Here is a 19,176-nt window from a genome sequence, read left to right on the forward strand (position 1 = left end):
ATCTCTATAATTTATCATGATTTTGTGAACTTATAGTGTATGCCTATGTGTTGTTATTTGTGATTATGTGTTGTTGTTTAACATTTTTATGTGTCACTTTATAGGCTAGTATTTTTGTTTATGAGAATGTGTTGTTGTTACAATATGTTGTTGTACATTGTTGTTTAAAATGTGTTGCTATTAATAATTTATGATTATATGTTGTTTTTTACAACTATTTTCTACTCAATCGATGTGTTCTGAACGCGGTTTTTTTACCTACGAGTACCCATATACCTTGTCGGGTGATGGGCATGGGAAAAAATTATACCCTTGACGGGTATGGGTACGGATGATGGGTAAGTTCAGGGTTTACGAGTAAGGGTATGGGATGGCTCCATCCGTACCCATGCCCTGTGGGTGCCATCCCTATACAGATCAGCTGCAGCGTCGCATTTACTACGTGTATTTCATTTGTCAGGTACTCATACCACACCGTATTTCATTTTTAAATACTGTGTCATCCCATGTATAGACGACGCAGTGCTGCTAGGCTGGTTAGAGGTGCCATCATTTCACCCATCAAGTCCATGATGTGCAAGCAGTTCGCGAACATGTGCACGCGCACGCTCTTATGTTCCCATAGTATTACAGCACGGGCCGTTGCACAAAAGTATTCTGTTCCCGAACGTTTAGGCTCACGATCAGACTGTTTGGAAACAATCTATTTATACCGGCCAAGAACAGCACTGCCCTATCCATTGCAATCCAGCAAAGCTAACAAGAACACCACCATAGATATGGCGTCGTCGTCATCCTCATCTCGGTCGAGAGATAGACGACACATCCCATATATCAACAGAGATATCATTGGAAAAAAAACAAGGTCATTTTTTCTTAAACCACAGCACAATCTATCTTGACCTACCAGAAAAAGCAACACGCTGCTAATGCCATGGCTACCCCAAATTCAGCAAACATATAGTCTAGTAGAATACATACATGGAGGTCTCAAAGTGACATAGTTCTTATATGAAAATAAAATGCCATCTATAATGACATCAAACCACAAACGAACAATGTCAATAATCGCCTGATGCTCATTATGGATTGCCAGCTTTTGGCATGTTGCTGCATGTGTTCTTCCTTTGTGTAACTATCTATGTGCCGATGTGACTTCCAATCCAATTTCTCTCCATAGTTAACTGATAGATCATGGTTATGCTCTGACCTGTGCTCGCACACATGCCAGCCACAATCCTCCGATCTCAGCAGCCGCATCATGTCATTGCACCCACACCTAGTCAACCACACGCACGTGTTGGAAATATGCCCTAGAGGCAATAATAAATTAGTTATTATTATATTTCCTTGTTCATGATAATCGTTTATTATCCATGCTAGAATTGTATTGATAGGAAACTCAGATACATGTGTGGATACATAGACAACACCATGTCCCTAGTAAGCCTCTAGTTGACTAGCTCGTTAATCAATAGATGGTTACGGTTTCCTGACCATGGACATTGGATGTCGTTGATAACGGGATCACATCATTAGGAGAATGATGTGATGGACAAGACCCAATTCTAAGCCTAGCACAAAGATCATGTAGTTCGTATGCTAAAGCTTTTCTAATGTCAAGTATCATTTCCTTAGACCATGAGATTGTGCAACTCCCGGATACCGTAGAAGTGCTTTGGGTGTGCCAAACGTCACAACGTAACTGGGTGGCTATAAAGGTACACTACAGGTATCTCCGAAAGTGTCTGTTGGGTTGGCACGAATCGAGACTGGGATTTGTCACTCCGTGTGACGGAGAGGTATCTCTGGGCCCACTCGGTAGGACATCATCATAATGTGCACAATGTGATCAAGGAGTTGATCACGGGATGATGTGTTACGAAACGAGTAAAGAGACTTGCCGGTAACGAGATTGAACAAGGTATCGCGATACCGACGATCGAATCTCGGGCAAGTATCGTACCGCTAGACAAAGGGAATTGTATACGGGATTGATTAAGTCCTTGACATCGTGGTTCATCCGATGAGATCATCGTGGAACATGTGGGAGCCAACATGAGTATCCAGATCCCGCTGTTGGTTATTGACCGGAGAGTCATCTCGGTCATGTCTGCATGTCTCCCGAACCCGTAGGGTCTACACACTTAAGGTTCGGTGACGCTAGGGTTATAGAGATATAAGTATGCGGTAACCCAAAAGTTGTTCGGAGTCCCGGATGAGATCCCGGACGTCACGAGGAGTTCCGGAATGGTCCGGAGGTAAAGAATTATATATAGGAACTGCTATTTCGGCTATCGGGACAAGTTTCAGGGTCATCAGTATTGTACCGGGACCACCGGAAGGGTTTCGGGGGTCCACCGGGTGGGGCCACCTGCCCCGGGGGCCACATGGGCTGTAGGGGGTGTGCCTTGGCCTACATGGGCCAAGGGCACCAGCCCCAAGAGGCCCATGCGCCAAAGGGACAAGAGGAGGGGAGAGTCCTAAAAGGGGAAGGCACCTCCGAGGTGCCTTGGGGAGGATGGACTCCTTCCCCCCCTTGGCCGCACCCTTCCTTGGAGGAAGGGGCAAGGCTGCGCCCTCCCCCTCTCCCTTGGCCCTATATATAGTGGGGGGGGGGAGGGCAAAAAAAAGACCTAAGCCCTGGCGCCTCCCTCTCCCTCCCATGACACATCTCCCTCCTCCCGCAGCGCTTGGCGAAGCCCTGTTGGAATCCCGCTACTTTTACCACCACACCGTCGTGCTGCTGGATCTCCATCAACCTCTTCTCCCCCTTGCTGGATCAAGAAGGAGGAGACGTCGCTGCTCCGTACGTGTGTTGAACGCGGAGGTGCCGTCCGTTCGGCGCTAGGATCATCGGTGATTTGGATCACGACGAGTACGACTCCATCAACCCCGTTCTCTTGAACGCTTCCGCGCGCGATCTACAAGGGTATGTAGATCCACTCCTCCCTCGTTGCTAGATGACTCCATAGATAGATCTTGGTGACACGTAGGAAAATTTTGAATTTATGCTACGTTACCCTACAGTGGCATCACGAGCTAGGTCTATTGCGTAGTTACTATGCACGAGTAGAACACAAAGTAGTTGTGGGCGTCGATATTGTCAATTTGCTTGCCGTTACTAGTCTTATCTTGATTCGGCGGCATCGTGGGATGAAGCGGCCCGGACCGACCTTACACGTACTCTTACGTGAGACTGGTTCCACCGACTGACATGCACTAGTTGCATAAGGTGGCTAGCGGGTGTCTGTCTCTCCCACTTTAGTCGGATCGGATTCGATGAAAAGGGTCCTTATGAAGGGTAAATAGCAATTGGCATATCACGTTGTGGTTTTTGCGTAGGTAAGAAACGTTCTTGCAAGAAACCCATAGCAGCCACGTAAAACATGCAAACAACAATTAGAGGACGTCTAACTTGTTTTTGCAGGGTATATGTGATGCGATATGGCCAAAAGGAATGTGATGAATGATATGTGATGTATGAGATTGATCATGTTCTTGTAATAGGAATCACGACTTGCATGTCGATGAGTATGACAACCGGCAGGAGCCATAGGAGTTGTCTTTATTTATTGTATGAACTACGTGTCATTGAACAACGCCATGTAATTACTTTACTTTATTGCTAACCGGTAGCCATAGTAGTAGAAGTAATAGTTGGCGAGCAACTTCATGGAGACACGATGATGGAGATCATGATGATGGAGATCATGGTGTCATGCCGGTGACAAGATGATCATGGAGCCCCAAGATGGAGATCAAAGGAGCTATATGATATTGGCCATATCATGTCACTGTTATTTGATTGCATGTGATGTTTATCATGTTTATGCATCTTATTTGCTTAGAACGACGGTAGTAAATAAGATGATCCCTCATTAAAATTTCAAGAAAGTGTTCCCCCTAACTGTGCACCGTTGCGAAAGTTCGTCGTTTTGAAGCACCACGTGATGATCGGGTGTGATAGATTCTTACGTTCACATACAACGGGTGTAAGCCAGATTTACACACACGAAACACTTAGGTTGACTTGACGAGCCTAGCATGTACAGACATGGCCTCGGAACACAAGAGACCGAAAGGTCGAGCATGAGTCGTATGGTAGATACGATCAACATGAAGATGTTCACCGATGTTGACTAGTCCGTCTCACGTGATGATCGGACACGGCCTAGTTGACTCGGATCATGTAATCACTTAGATGACTGGAGGGATGTCTATCTGAGTGGGAGTTCATAAGATGAACTTAATTATCCTGAACATAGTCAAAAGGTCTTAGCAAATTATGTCGTAGCTCGCGCTTTAGTTCTACTATTTAGATATGTTCCTAGAGAAAATTTAGTTGAAAGTTGATAGTAGCAATTATGCGGACTAGGTCTGTAAACTGAGGATTGTCCTCATTGCTTCATAGAAGCTTTATGTCCTTAATGCACCGCTCAGTGTGTTGAACCTGGAACATTGTCTGTGGATGTTGCGAACATCTGACATACACATTTTGATAACTACGTGATAGTTCAGTTAAACGGTTTAGAGTTGAGGCACCGAAGACGTGTTAAAACGTCGCGAAACATATGAGATGTTTCGAGGGCTGAAATTGGGATTTTCAGGCTCGTGCCCACGTCAAGAGGTATAAGACCTCCGACGATTTTCTTAGCCTGCAAACTAAGGGAGAAAAGCTCAATTGTTGAGCTTGTGCTCAGATTGTCTGAGTACAACAATCATTTGATTCGAGTGGGAGTTGATCTTCCAGATGAGATAGTGATATTTCTCCGAAGTCATTACCACCAAGCTATTAGAGCTTCGTGATGAACTATAATATATCAGGGACATATATGATAATCCTTGAGATATTCGCGATGTTTGACACCGCGAAAGTAGAAATCAAGAAGGAGCATCAATTTTTGATGGTTGGTGAAACCACTAGTTTCAAGAAGGGCAAGGGCAAAAAGGGATGCTTCATGAAACGGCAAATCAGCTGCTGCTCTAGTGAAGAAACCCAAGGTTGAACCCAAACCCGAGACTAAGTGCTTCTGTAATAAAGGGAACAGCCACTGGAGCAGAATTACCCTAGATACTTGGTAGATAAGAAGGCTGGCAAAGTCGATAGAAGTATATTGGATATACATTGTGTTAATGTGTACTTTACTAGTACTCCTAGTAGCACCAGGGTATTAGATACCGGTTCGGTTGCTAAGTGTTAGTAACTCGAAACAAAAGGCTACGGAATAAACGGAGACTAGCTAAAAGGTGAGATGACGATGTGTGTTGAAAGTATTTCCAAGGTTGATCAAATATCGTACGCTCCCTCTACCATCGAGATTGGTATTAAAACCTAAATAATTGTTATTTGGTGTTTGCGTTGAGCATAGACATGATTGGATTATGTCTATCGCGACACGGTTATTCATTTAAGGAGAATAATGGTTACTCTGTTTATTTGAATAATACCATCCCGATTGTAGTGATACACATTTTCATGCCAAAGGTATAAGATAGTAATGATAGTACCACACAAATGTGGCACTGTAATTTGAGTCATAATGGTATAAAACGCATGAAGAAGCTCCATGTTGATGGATCTTTGGGCTCACTCGTTTTTGAAAAGTTTGAGACATACGAACCATGTCTATTGGTGTATATGCATGAAGAAACTCCATGCAAATGGACCGTTTGGACTCACTTGATTTTGAATCACTTGAGACATGCAAATCATACCACATGGGCAAGATGACTGAAAGCCTCGTTTTCAGTAAAATGGAACTAGAAAGCAACTTGTTGGAAGTAATACATTTTGATGTGTGCAGTCCAATGAGTGCTGAGGCACGCTGTGGATATCGTTATGTTCTTACTTCACAGATGATTTGAGTAGATGCTGAGTGTATTTACTTGATGAAACACAAGTCTGAATTATTGAAAGGTTCAAGTAATTTCAGAGTGAAGTTGAAGATCGTCGTGACAAGAGGATAACATATCTATGATATGATCATAGAGATGAATATCTGAATTACGAGTTTGGCACAGAATTAAGACATTGTGGAAATTGTTTCACAACTAATACAGCCTGGAACACCATAGTGTGATGGTGTGTCCGAACATCATAACTGCACCCTATTGGATATGATGCATACCATGATGTCTCTTATCGAATTACCACGATAGTTTATGGGTTAGGCATTAGAGACAACCACATTCACTTTAAATAGGGCACCACGTAATTCCGATGAGATGACACCATATGAACCATGGTTTAGAGAAACCTAAGCTGTCATTTCTTAAAAGTTTGGGGCTGCGACGCTTATGCGAAAAAGTTTCAGGCTGATAAGCTCGAATCCAAAGCGGATAAATGCATCTTCATAGGACACCCAAAACAGTTGGGTATACCTCCTGTCTCAGATCCGAAAGCAATAAGGGATTGTTTCTAGAATCGGGTCCTTTCTCGAGGAAAAGTTTCTCTCGAAAGAATTGAGTGGGAGGATGGTGGAGACTTGATGAGGTTATTGAACCGCCTCTTCAACTAGTGTGTGGCAGGGCACAGGAAGTTGTTCCTGTGGCACCTACACCAATTGAAGTGGAAGCTTATGATAGTGATCATGAAACTTTAGATCAAGTCACTCCCAAACCTCGAGGATGACAATGATGCATACTACTTCAGAGTGGTACGTAATCCTGTCTTGGAAGTCATGTTGCTAGACAACAATGAACCTACGAGCTATGGAGAAGCGATGGTGGGCCCGGATTCTGATAAATGGCTCGAGGCCATAAAATCCGAGAGAGGATCCATGTATGAAAACAAAGTGTAGACTTTGGCAGAACGGCTCGATGGTCGTAAGGCTATTGAGTACAGATGGATTTTAAAAGGAAGACAGACAATGATGGTAAGTATCACCATCAAGAAAGCTCGACTTGTCATTAAGATGTCTTCCGACAAGTTCAAGGAATTGACTACGATGAGACTTTCTCACTTGTAGCGATGCTAAGAGTCTGTTGGAATTATATTAGCGATTACTGCATTGTTTATGAAATCTTGCAGATAGGATGTCAAAAACATTGTTTTCTCAATGATTTTCTTGAGGAAAGGTTGTATGTGATACAACCGGAAGGTTTTTTCAATCCTGAAAGATGCTAACAAGTATGCAAAGCTCCAGCAATCCTTCTAAGGACTGGAGTAAGCATCTCGGAGTTAGAATGTATGCTTTGATGAGATGATCAAAGATTTTGGGTGTATACAAAGTTTATGAGAAACTTGTATTTCCAAAGAAGTGAGTGGGAGCACTATAGAATTTCTGATGAGTATATGTTGTTGACATATTGTGGATCAGAAATAATGTAGAATTTCTGAAAAGCATATAGGGTTATTTGGAAAGTGTTTTTCAATGGAAAGCCTGGATTAAGCTACTTGAACATTGAGCATCAAGATCTATAAGGATAGATCAAAATTCTTAATGGTACTTTCAAATGAGCACATACCTTGACATGATCTTGAAGGTGTTCAAGATGGATCAGTCAAAGAAGGAGTTCTTGCCTGAGATGTAAGGTATGAAGTTAAGACTTAAAGCTCGACCACGGCAGAATAAAGAGAAAGGACGAAGGTCGTCTCCTATGCTTAAGACATAGGCTCTGCAGTATGCTATGCTGTGTACCGCACCTGATGTGTGCCTTGCCACATATCTGGCAAGAGGGTACAAAGGTAATCCAGGAGTAGATCACCAGATAGCGGTCTAAATTATCCTTAGAGGAATAAGGATATGTTTCTCGGTTATGAAGGTGATAAAGAGTTCGACGTAAAAAGTTACGTCGATGCAAGCTTAACACCTATCCGGATAGCTCTGAGTAGAGATACCGGATACGTATAATGGAGCAACAATTTAGGATAGCTCCAAGTAGAACAGTTATTTGAAATGGCTCCAAATGTAGCGTAGTAGTTGCATCTACAAGATGACATAGAAATTTGCGAAGTACATACGGATCTGAAAGATTCAGACCCGTTGACTAAAACCTCTCTCACAAGCAAAACATGATCAAACCCAGAACTCATTGAGTCTTAATCACATAATGATGTGAACTAGTTTAGTGACACTAGTAAACTCTTTGGATGTTGGTCACATGGTGATGTGACCTGTGAGTGTTAATCACATGGCGATGTGAACTAGATTATTGACTCTAGTGCAAGTGGGAGACTGTTGGAAATATGCCCTAGAGGCAATAATAAATTAGTTATTATTATATTTCCTTGTTCATGATAATCGTTTATTATCCATGCTAGAATTGTATTGATAGGAAACTCAGATACATGTGTGGATACATAGACAACACCATGTCCCTAGTAAGCCTCTAGTTGACTAGCTCGTTAATCAATAGATGGTTACGGTTTCCTGACCATGGACATTGGATGTTGTTGATAACGGGATCACATCATTAGGAGAATGATGTGATGGACAAGACCCAATCCTAAGCCTAGCACAAAGATCATGTAGTTCGTATGCTAAAGCTTTTCTAATGTCAAGTATCATTTCCTTAGACCATGAGATTGTGCAACTCCCGGATACCGTAGAAGTGCTTTGGGTGTGCCAAACGTCACAACGTAACTGGGTGGCTATAAAGGTACACTACAGGTATCTCCGAAAGTGTCTGTTGGGTTGGCACGAATCGAGACTGGGATTTGTCACTCCGTGTGACGGAGAGGTATCTCTGGGCCCACTCGGTAGGACATCATCATAATATGCACAATGTGATCAAGGAGTTGATCACGGGATGATGTGTTACGGAACGAGTAAAGAGACTTGCCGGTAACGAGATTGAACAAGGTATTGGGATACCGACGATCGAATCTCGGGCAAGTATCGTACCGCTAGACAAAGGGAATTGTATACGGGATTGATTAAGTCCTTGACATCGTGGTTCATCCGATGAGATCATCGTGGAACATGTGGGAGCCAACATGGGTATCTAGATCCCGCTGTTGGTTATTGACCGGAGAGTCATCTCGGTCATGTCTGCATGTCTCCCGAACTCGTAGGGTCTACACACTTAAGGTTCGGTGACGCTAGGGTTATAGAGATATAAGTATGCGGTAACCCGAAAGTTGTTCGGAGTCCCGGATGAGATCCCGGACGTCACGAGGAGTTCCGAAATGGTCCGGAGGTAAAAAATTATATATAGGAAGTGCTATTTCAGCTATCGGGACAAGTTTCGGGGTCATCGGTATTGTACCGGGACCACCGGAAGGGTCCCGGGGGTCCACCGGATGGGGCCACCTGCCCCGGGGGCCACATGGGCTGTAGGGGGTGCGCCTTGGCCTACATGGGCCAAGGGCACCAGCCCCAAGAGGCCCATGCGCCAAAGGGACAAGAGGAGGGGAGAGTCCTAAAAGGGGAAGGCACCTCCGAGGTGCCTTGGGGAGGATGAACTCCTTCCCCCCCTTGGCCGCACCCTTCCTTGGAGGAAGGGGCAAGGCTGTGCCCTCCCCCTCTCCCTTGGCCCTATATATAGTGGGGGGGGGGGAGGGAGGGCAAAAAAAAGACCTAAGCCCTGGCGCCTCCCTCTCCCTCGCATGACACATCTCCCTCCTCCCGCAGCGCTTGGCGAAGCCCTGTTGGAATCCCGCTACTTCTACCACCACGCCGTCGTGCTGCTGGATCTCCATCAACCTCTTCTCCCCCTTGCTGGATCAAGAAGGAGGAGACGTCGCTGCTCCGTACGTGTGTTGAACGCGGAGGTGCCGTCCGTTCGGCGCTAGGATCATCGGTGATTTGGATCACGACGAGTACGACTCCATCAACCCCGTTCTTTTGAACGCTTCCGCGCGCGATCTACAAGGGTATGTAGATCCACTCCTCCCTCGTTGCTAGATGACTCCATAGATAGATCTTGGTGACACGTAGGAAAATTTTGAATTTATGCTACGTTACCCAGCAGCAGATGTAAAATGGTCAATCTAATGTGACACACACTACATATATGACAAAAACAGATTGAATCATTCCGCACAAACTTCTTTTGGTGTATATTAAAACCGCTTTTTGCATACCGGACACCAAAACCAACTTCCCAATAATACAGGTTGTAAAACTCATAGCCCTCCTCGAGAGAGTCAACGCTAGTTCCAATTGCTGGATTAATAACATTTCCAATCCAAAACATTAAGGTGCGGGAGATGGGCGAACTCTCGTTGAGTCCACGCGGTCAACGCTACGAAACAAAAAGATTAGCCAGGCCACCACATCTTTCGTTTTGTCACGTTTCCTCTTTCCTCTCTCGCACACACAAACCTCCACACAACTTGCTCTCTCACTTTATTTCCACCCAGCTAGGGTTCCCGTCGCTGTGCCGCCGCCAGTGCCCCGGCCGTCCCATCCTGGTCCTTCAGCGCTGGCCACTGGAGAAGGCAAGGCATGCCGCTCCCAAACTTTCTCCTCTTCATGGCAAGGCGGGCCTCTCGACCCGGCTGTAATGGTGGTGGCAAAGGAGGAGGAAGGAGATGGCATGGGGAAGATGAACTGGAAAAGGTCAGTAGCGCGCACCGCCTCTTCTTGCTCACCATTGCAGCCTCCCCATCTCTCCCTTCCACTCAGACGCTGCCTTCTCTTCCCCCCTTTCCTCCCAGCCTGGTGTTCCCTCTGCCTCCATCCCCACGCTTGCATCGGTGACCCAATGAGGAGCTCTAGATTCGGCAGGGGGAGCTCGAGGTGCCGCAGTGGTACACAACACCATCACCATCTTCCTCGGTAGGAGCAGCACGGGCCGTACACACAGTCGGATCCATCATGCTCTAGCGTCACCGCAGGTGCACGACGACAGGATGCACACACTCTTCCCTTCTTCGGTTCTTCCTGATCTTCTCCTCACCTTTTCCCAGTGCCATACTCTTAGAGCTTGTCTTCTTTGTATAGATTTTGTTTCTGTATGCCTACAAGGCGTTCGAAGAAAATCCAAGAAGATATCTTTGGATATGTTATTTAGACTCTATTTAACAGTGAAATGTGTGCAGCCAATGGTCAAAGTGATAGCACTGAGGATGATTTGTGGAACTTTGAAACTAAAATAGTGGCTGTGAAATGTCTAGTGGATCTTTATGTCACATTTTTTGATCTGATGCAGCCAGAACTCACTAGAGTTACCTCTGTTGTTACCAGTTTTGTCAGAAGCGCTTATAGATAACCTGCTAGCACTGGCATGTCTGTTTTTCATCGTTTAACAGAAGGGCTTGCAAGAAAACTCTTCAAGGATGAATGGAAAGAGATCTTATTATGCTTTAATGAATCACTGAATCAGTAACAGGTACATTTGTTGTTTTCGGCAATATAGTAAGGATGATGCAAAATATTAAAATTCCAGAAAGAAACAAGTCTTACCCTGAGGCAGAGAAATATTCAGATCCTGACATATACAATGAGGATGAACAGGAAGCTAATATGGAAACATCGTCTTATGCTATTGTCAAGATGAAGAACCATGTGCCTCTGCAACTCTCAATTATTTAGGTACTTCAAACCTTGTACCAGTTTAATTTGATGCTGATCACTTTGTATATCATGTCTTTCTTTCTAAATTTTGTTCAATACTCTGCCTTGCTTTGCACACCCAAACGAAATAGGAATTAAAAAAATACAACAAGATGTTTGCCTTCATGATTTGTGTTCAACAGGCCAATAATTATATTAAGATCACACTCACCATTCTCCGGCGAATCATTAAGTTGTATGAGACACACATGAGAATGAGATCCTTCTGTGCTGAGCATATGGGCATAATTTTGGAGATGCTATCGGCCATTACGCCCATGCAAGTGAAGTGAGTTCTGAATCTGCCTTGCACATCAAATTCCACAAAGCATGCTCCCTTATGGAGATATCTGAGCCAGCATCCATCCATTTCGAGAATGAATCTTACCAGAGCTAGCTCAAACTTCTGCAAGCTTGCTTCATGAAAACCCATCTTTGTCATGAGAAATGAACATTGAGTCATAAATTATGCTTGTTTATGTAAAATACTACGGAAGTATCTGAACTGTGCAGTCCAGGAACCATATAAGGATGCTTCTTGTAAAGATCCAGTTGTACACTGGGTGCTGCCTTTATGCGCTACTAAGAAAAATGAAATGTCTGCTAGAACCCCATTGGTAATTCATGTACTGTGGTTGCTTGGTGTCTAGAGAGGGAGTGCTTTAGGAGGAATTTGCCCCGAATTTTCCCCTTATAAGCTAATCTCGTCTGCTGTGAGCATAGCACAAGCGAGGTTCAAGTTGCACTACATGATATCTTTCAGACATCAGTAGGCCCTATAATTTCAGTATAGCATATATTGATTGTCACCAATTGTACAATTTTGTCACTCCATCATGGTAGGGTAAGTTGATTGATAGTCACATAGATATATGAAATAAGAAAACGATTGCATCTTGACAGTGCCATAAATGATTCAAACCTATCCCTCCAGCATTCTGGTGTTGAAGGTAAATCCTTTTATTGTTTGTTGGCATGTCAACTTATTTTTAAGCATAGAGCAGGATATTGATACACTCAGATACCTGGAGGGAGGAGACCTTTTGAAAGACATTTGCCCATCTTTCCTAGCATTATTTTTTATTCATGGGGGTTTCGAACCACCGATCCATGACGGCCTCCGCGTTGCATGCCTGCTAGCCAACGACGTGGAGGACCATAGTGAATTCAATGAACCAGCAGCCAAAGCCACATTCATCATATGGAATGGAATCTACCAGCACTTTGTTAAGGTTTGTCGTCAGGTTAGCTAACCTTGCTAATTTCCCTTCTCATTTTCTCCTGATTTTGTTATATTCAATATATACATATATGCTAATTTTTGTTGTTGGTTTGACATTTTGAAGGCACCTCTGCTTTTCGACGCTGCCATGTTTCATCCGTTGCTTTTGAAGCACTATCATCGGTTATGTAAGCACTAAAGAATACATTCCCTGATTATGTTGATTTTGCATAACACTATCTTAAAGCTCAAACTTGGAGGTACAAGTACTAAATATGCGCATTCTTTGAGTGTGATGGAACAACATCCCGTGGTAGAAACAAGAAAGTGGAAGAGGCGCGTCCCTACCTGGCACCGCCCCAACTTTCTCTTAGGAGGCCCGCAATGGCGGGCCCCAACCACTAGTTTTGATCAACATAGGCACGAACCGAAGCCTCAAGGGCAGACACTCTGCTAGAACTGTGCTCCCTCTCATCTGCCATTTTTTGCAATGCAAAGCAATGATAGTGACGTGCCCCGGCTTCTACTGCCGATTCATTCTAACCAACAGTACAGGTGTCTTGTTCTGAATCTCACACAACACAGCTGCAAAATTATGTCTGACAAATATCATGGAATGAGGTTTTAATATGAAGAACGGGAACATCACCTCCATGTCCAACAAGACCCTTTTGTCTTGACACGACCACGCCGTCTTACTCTCCATCCTCGGTGCCGTGTCGCGGGCCATACTCCTAGCGCCAGGTTCGCACGAATCGCCTACCTCTTCGCCACCACCATTGTACGAGCTGCAGTTCCTCTCGGTTACAAATGTTTCCTCCGTCTCCTCACCTGCTTCCTCCTCCATAGGGCACCTGTCGTGGTTCTAAGTCTGACAGTAGTGTAGGGGGGTAAGTATGGAGAGGCAAGATCTTAGCTATGGAGAAGTTGTAAGCACACAAGGTTTACGAGTTCAGGCCCTTCTCAGAGGAAGTAATAGCCCTACGTCTCGGAGACCGGAGGCGGTCGATTGGATTATGTGAGTATGAATTACAGAGGTGCGAACCCTTGTCTCGGAGGAGGGGGTGGCTTATATAGAGTGCGCCAGGACCCCGGCCAGCCCATGTTACAAAGGGTTCAATGTACATTAAGGCAGGGCGTTACTGGTAACGCTAGTCATAAAGTGCTATGATGACCATAAAAGCTACTTAATGACCGACCGTTAGCGTGCGGAGTGACTTTAGGTCTCCTGGCCGTCGAGTGGTTGGATCTTGGTCGAGTGGTTGCTTCTTGGTCGAGTGTCTTCGAGTCTGTCGAGTGGAACACCTCCAAGTCGATTGAAAGGTGATTTCTTCTAGAGATGTCCTTGGGTAGGGCAGTTAGGACAGGTCCATGACCCTACCCTAGGTACATAGCTTCATCATTAGCCCCCGAATGGATCGAGGTTTGAGTGGGGAAGGAGTTGAGAACTTCTCCGACTCGTTTTTCATACCGTGAGCATATCTTGTTTCGGATCAACGGACCTGAGTGATGACAGCAACTTCCTTTTCAGTCGCCTTGATCCATTCTTAGTTCTTCGTCGAGTGAGTTTCTATACTTGTAAGGCTCCGAGTGACGGTGCGGAGGAGATCTTTGGTCTGACAAGTTGTTTGTTGCCCGCAGATTTCATGGGATTCGAATTTTGGGAAGCGCGCGGGACGGGGGAGGCCGCAGTAATCGGATAGGATAGAGCGGAGCCGCCTCGATCCCCACGCCGCCTTTTTCGCCACGTATCACGCGTGCGATCGTTACGGGATTTGACAGAGCCACCTGGGCCTACCCGTCAGCCACTCGGAAGCGGCCTCATATAAGGCGTTGGACCGGAGTCTCTCGAACAGTGCGTTCCCATTTCCTCTTCTCCTCCTCACTCCCCTCCGCTGCGCTCGTTCTCGCCCCAGCATCACCGCTCCGTACGCGTCTCGCCGGCGACAATGGGGAAGGAGAAGACGGCAGCTCTGGAGCGGGCAAAGAAGGCGACTACGAGGTCGAAGGGGAAGGCGACCAGCTGGGGCGGATCTTCCTCGCGGACCGGCCTGCCGAAGGGCTGGATCCAGGGCGACTGGATCCACTCGAGGATCACCCAAGAAGACCTCGACGACCTGGCCGAAGGAGGGCTGATCCCCTATGACTCGGTGCGGCTTCCGGGGAAGGAATCTGAGCCGCAACCTCGGGAGGGTGAGCGTGTTCTTCTTGCCACCCACGTCGACCGTGGATTTTCCTTGCCTCCTCACCCTTTCTTTCGAGGGTTTCTGAACTTCTTTGGGGCACAACTCCACCATTTTACCCCCAACTCAATGGTTTATCTCGCCGCTTTCATTTCTTTGTGTGAGAATTTCCTGGGTTGTCGGCCTCACTGGGGTCTTTTCAAGCATATTTTCACTTGTCGCTCCCAGACAGTGAAAAAGGCTAATCCGAGTGACGAGACGACCCAAGTGATCCAGATGTGTGGGGGTCTTGGCATCCAAACGAGAGGGAAAAGCTCCTTTCCGGCCATGATTCTTCCTGACTCAGTTCGCGGATGGCAGTCGACCTGGTTTTACTGTAAAGACCAGTCGATGCCAGGGCAATCGACTGGCCTCCCTCTCTTTACCATGGACCGAGTGGAGAAACCCTCCCCTTTGAAGGTGCTCTCGGAGGAGAAGGCACACGTGAAGGTGTTGGTCAATCGAGTGGTCCAGCTTATTCGTGACGGGGTCACTGGTATGGATCTCTTGGAGGTCTTCCTTCAGCGGCGCATCCAGCCTCTTCAAGCTCGAGACCATCCGATGTGGATGTATTTGGGTCTTGAAGACTCCACTCGGATCCATCCGAAGGAGGTCGACGACGACACACTGGAGAAGTGGCTGTCGGGCATTACTGGGAACAAGGACAATCCCAGGGGAGCCAGGAGAGTTCCCCCATTCGACCAGTCTCATGCACCAGAGCAGGTCTGATTCTGAGTTTTTGCTTGTAATCTGAATTCACTCGTGCAACTGCCTATATTACGTCGACTGACTTTGTTCTCCCTGCTTTCTTTCAGGCCATTATTGAAATGTATTCAATGCCCAACGAGGAGCAAGAGCAAGCTCTGGAAGGCAAAGCGAGTGGCGGCGACAGTGGCGAGTGGACTTCCGATGGTGAAGGGGATGGAGGAAGCGACGACTCAAGTGATGGAGAAGAAGTCGAGTCGCTCCCTCGCAGGGAGAGGCGATCCAAGCTTGACCAAGAACGGCCGAGTGCCCGCGACAAGGCAACTACTCAGGCTGGTTAGTCTTTGAAGCGTCCTCGGATCTCTTCACCAACCTCGACTGAGAAGGCGCCAAAGCACCCCAAAGTTGCAGAGCCGAGGACTCGGAAGGCGTTGCCGAAGATCAAGATTGATATCCCCGTCGCCTCCGCGTGAGTGTCTCTCTTTGTATTCACTCGACGCTCCGCACTGTTTGTTTTTCTTGTTTTAACTGGACGAACTTTGGAATTGTCAGCGCTGCCACTTCCGGGACCTCAGCTTACAGGGATGATGATGAGGTGATGGAGGATGCGGTCACTTCTAATCCGGGTATGATTTCTGCCATACTATCTTTATTCGGTCGATTCAACTGCAATGTGCATCATTGGGTGACGTGATTTTGGCAATTGAACTTTGCACAGCTCCCAACATTATTGACCTCCCCGATGATGATGAAGAGCCCGAGAGGCCTTTGACGAGGAAGAATAGGCGAGCTCCTGTAAGTGAGGCGCTACAGTCGACGCCGAGGGCGGGACCAGTCATTCAGGACACCGGCGACGTCAATCGGGGTTCTGTTACCTTTGCCGATCCACTGTCGAGTGCCTTGCCTTCTTCGTCGACTGCTCGGGCCCCTGTCGACCCGCCTTCAGTTTTTGCGACCCATCATGTCCCAGAGGACGAGGTGAATGCTGCTAGGGAAGTCATACGCCAGGCGGGCATTATGATGAAGAAGATGAAGACGGTGCGGGACGCCAGCCAAGCCGCCTATGATGCCAACTCGGCTCTCCAGAGCAATGTTCAGGTTAGTTGGTCGCCGCTTGTTCTGTTAGGATATGCTACCTGAAGATTCTTTCCGAAAATCTTTGCATCTGTACACCCAGTGGGTGCGCCGATTGAATTTTTGGACTAGTGGGGGCACGCTGAGTGCACCCACTGGGTGTAGTCCCCGAGACTATGGTGGACTGCTGACAGTCGACTGTAGTCTTTGTATTTTGCCGAATGTATAAACCAAACTGGTAGTTTGTCTCTTCCACTCGGTCTGGTTGAGTGGGATCCGAGCCGGCGGGGGCACGCAAAGTGCACCCACTGGGTGTAGTCCCCGAGACTATGGTGGACTGCTGGCAGTCGACTGTAGTCTGAGTTCTACTTTCTCTCTTTCTGCCTTTTTTTGGACTCAACTTCGGCGGGCCGGTTGAGTGGGATCAGAACCGGTGGGGGCACGCAAAGTGCACCCACTGGGTGTAGTCCCCGAGACTATGGTGGACTGCGGGCAGTCGACCGTAGTCTTAGTATTTATTGCCTTTGTTGTTTTTTGCTGTAAAAATAACTTCTCCCCTTTGATTTTAGAAATCTTGTGATCTTGGAGCTCGCTTTGCTGACTTGGAGAAGCAGCAGATTCAACTGAACCTTGACTTGGAGCTGGCTAGGACAGAGCTGCAAAAGGTCAGAGACGGCGCCGCTGGTAAGACGAGTTTGTCGACTGGTTAGTTTTAAGCTTGAGTACCCTTCTGCTATTTCTGAATCAATCATCATTTCTTTGCATAAAAACTAAGAGAAGCTCTGGCGAAGAAGAATCAGGATTTGGCTGCTGCTCGTAAGGAGGCTGACGACAGGACCACTCTGGCCGAACAGAAGCTGGCTTCGGTCGGCCAGTTGGAAGAAGAGAATACCAGGCTGAAGACCGCTCTGAATGACTTCAACAAGGAGTGCTCGCGCTGGAAGAAGGCGAATCTCGTCCAGGGCGAGAAAATGGAAGGCATTGCTCGCAGGAGGGATGATCTGGAGAGCTATCTGAGAAGTCTTGCCAAGAAGTTGTTCATCAAGCTTAAAGGTGCACATTCTGTTTCGACTGATTTTTTTGTGTCGACTCAGTGTACGAAAATTGACTTATCCTTGGATCGTGAATGCAGAGTTTTACCAGAATTTTGAAGAGGAGACTGGGCGGATCGAACCAGGTTTGGATCCAATCAACTCTCTCGTGAAAGATGAAACCGCCATGAATCTGCTCCGTCTGGAATCTCGCATCGACAGTGCCGTGGACTACTTGGCTCGACTGAAGATCGCCATGTCGCGGATTGACCCGACACTTTGGCCAGAGGCTGTGCTCCAAAATGATCTTGAGTCCCTGATGATTCGACTAAATGAAATCCCAGACCGAGTGCAGGAGTGGAAGAAGTCTGCTGCTCGGTATGGCGCTGACATGGCTCTGTCTTTGGTTCGTGTCCACTGCAAGGAGGTGCGACAAGACAAACTGGCAGCAATCAAGGTCGCCAACACCCAGAAACATGACTTCCGAATCTTTATGGAGACTTTCATCGCTGCAGCCACTCGGATAGCCGACGGCGTCGACCTGGATGAGTTCATCGAGCCTGCCAGCCCTCCTCCCGCGGAGTGAACAAACTCTTATGTCCCACCTTAAATTTGCATCGGAATGCCGAGTGGTTTTTGTAACCGTTAAACTTTTTCGGGTTGCATGCCCGAGTACTTCGATCTGTGATCCGGAACCTTTAGAATTTATCTGAACTTGGTTTACCGTTGAATATCTTTATGAATCTCCTGCTGAGTGAACCCATTCTTCATTCGAGACAACTTTTGTATTCGCAGCGCAGCTCCGAAGGAGAGGGAAGCAGTCGACCCATGTCTTGTCGCCCTTGCGGGTCGGCGACGGAGTGCGCATCGTATTTGTGGCGAAGCTCTCCAGGGGAAGGCGGCGGTCGACCCACACCTTGTTACTGCAGAGCGGGATGAAGCGCACATTGTATTTGTGGCGAAGCTCTCCAGGAGAAGGTGGTAGTCGACCCGCACTTCGTTACTGTAGAGCGGGATGAATCGCACATTGTATTTGTGGCGAAGCTCCCTAGGAGAAGGTGGCAGTCGACCTGCCCCTCGTCGTCATTGAGGATTGAGATGTGTTTCGTACTTAGGCGAGTTCTGGACTGCAACTAAGCCCCCGAGTGGGAGGATTGCTCTCCACTCGGTAGGGTTTTTTCAAACTTATGCGAGTGCCGGACTGCAGCTAAGTCTCCAAGTGGGAGAACTTAGGCGAGTACTGGACTGCAGCTAAGCCCCCGAGTGGGAGGATTGCTCTCCACTCGATAGGATTTTTTCAAACTTAGGCGAGTGCTGGACTACAACTAAGTCTCCAAGTGAGAGAACTTAGGCGAGTACTGGACTGCAGCTAAGCCCCCGAGTGGGAGGATTGCTCTCCACTCGGTAGGATTTTTTCA

General features: G+C 46.8%; 1 pseudogene; it reads left to right on the forward strand.

The window, feature by feature from the left end:
* The first annotated feature begins 10,349 nt into the window (after positions 1-10,349).
* LOC123130378 (brefeldin A-inhibited guanine nucleotide-exchange protein 1-like) lies at positions 10,350-12,664 on the forward strand (annotated as a pseudogene).
* Positions 12,665-19,176: the final 6,512 nt, after the last annotated feature.

Source organism: Triticum aestivum, chromosome 6A (assembly GCF_018294505.1).
Source record: "Triticum aestivum cultivar Chinese Spring chromosome 6A, IWGSC CS RefSeq v2.1, whole genome shotgun sequence".
Taxonomy (NCBI): domain Eukaryota; kingdom Viridiplantae; phylum Streptophyta; class Magnoliopsida; order Poales; family Poaceae; genus Triticum; species Triticum aestivum.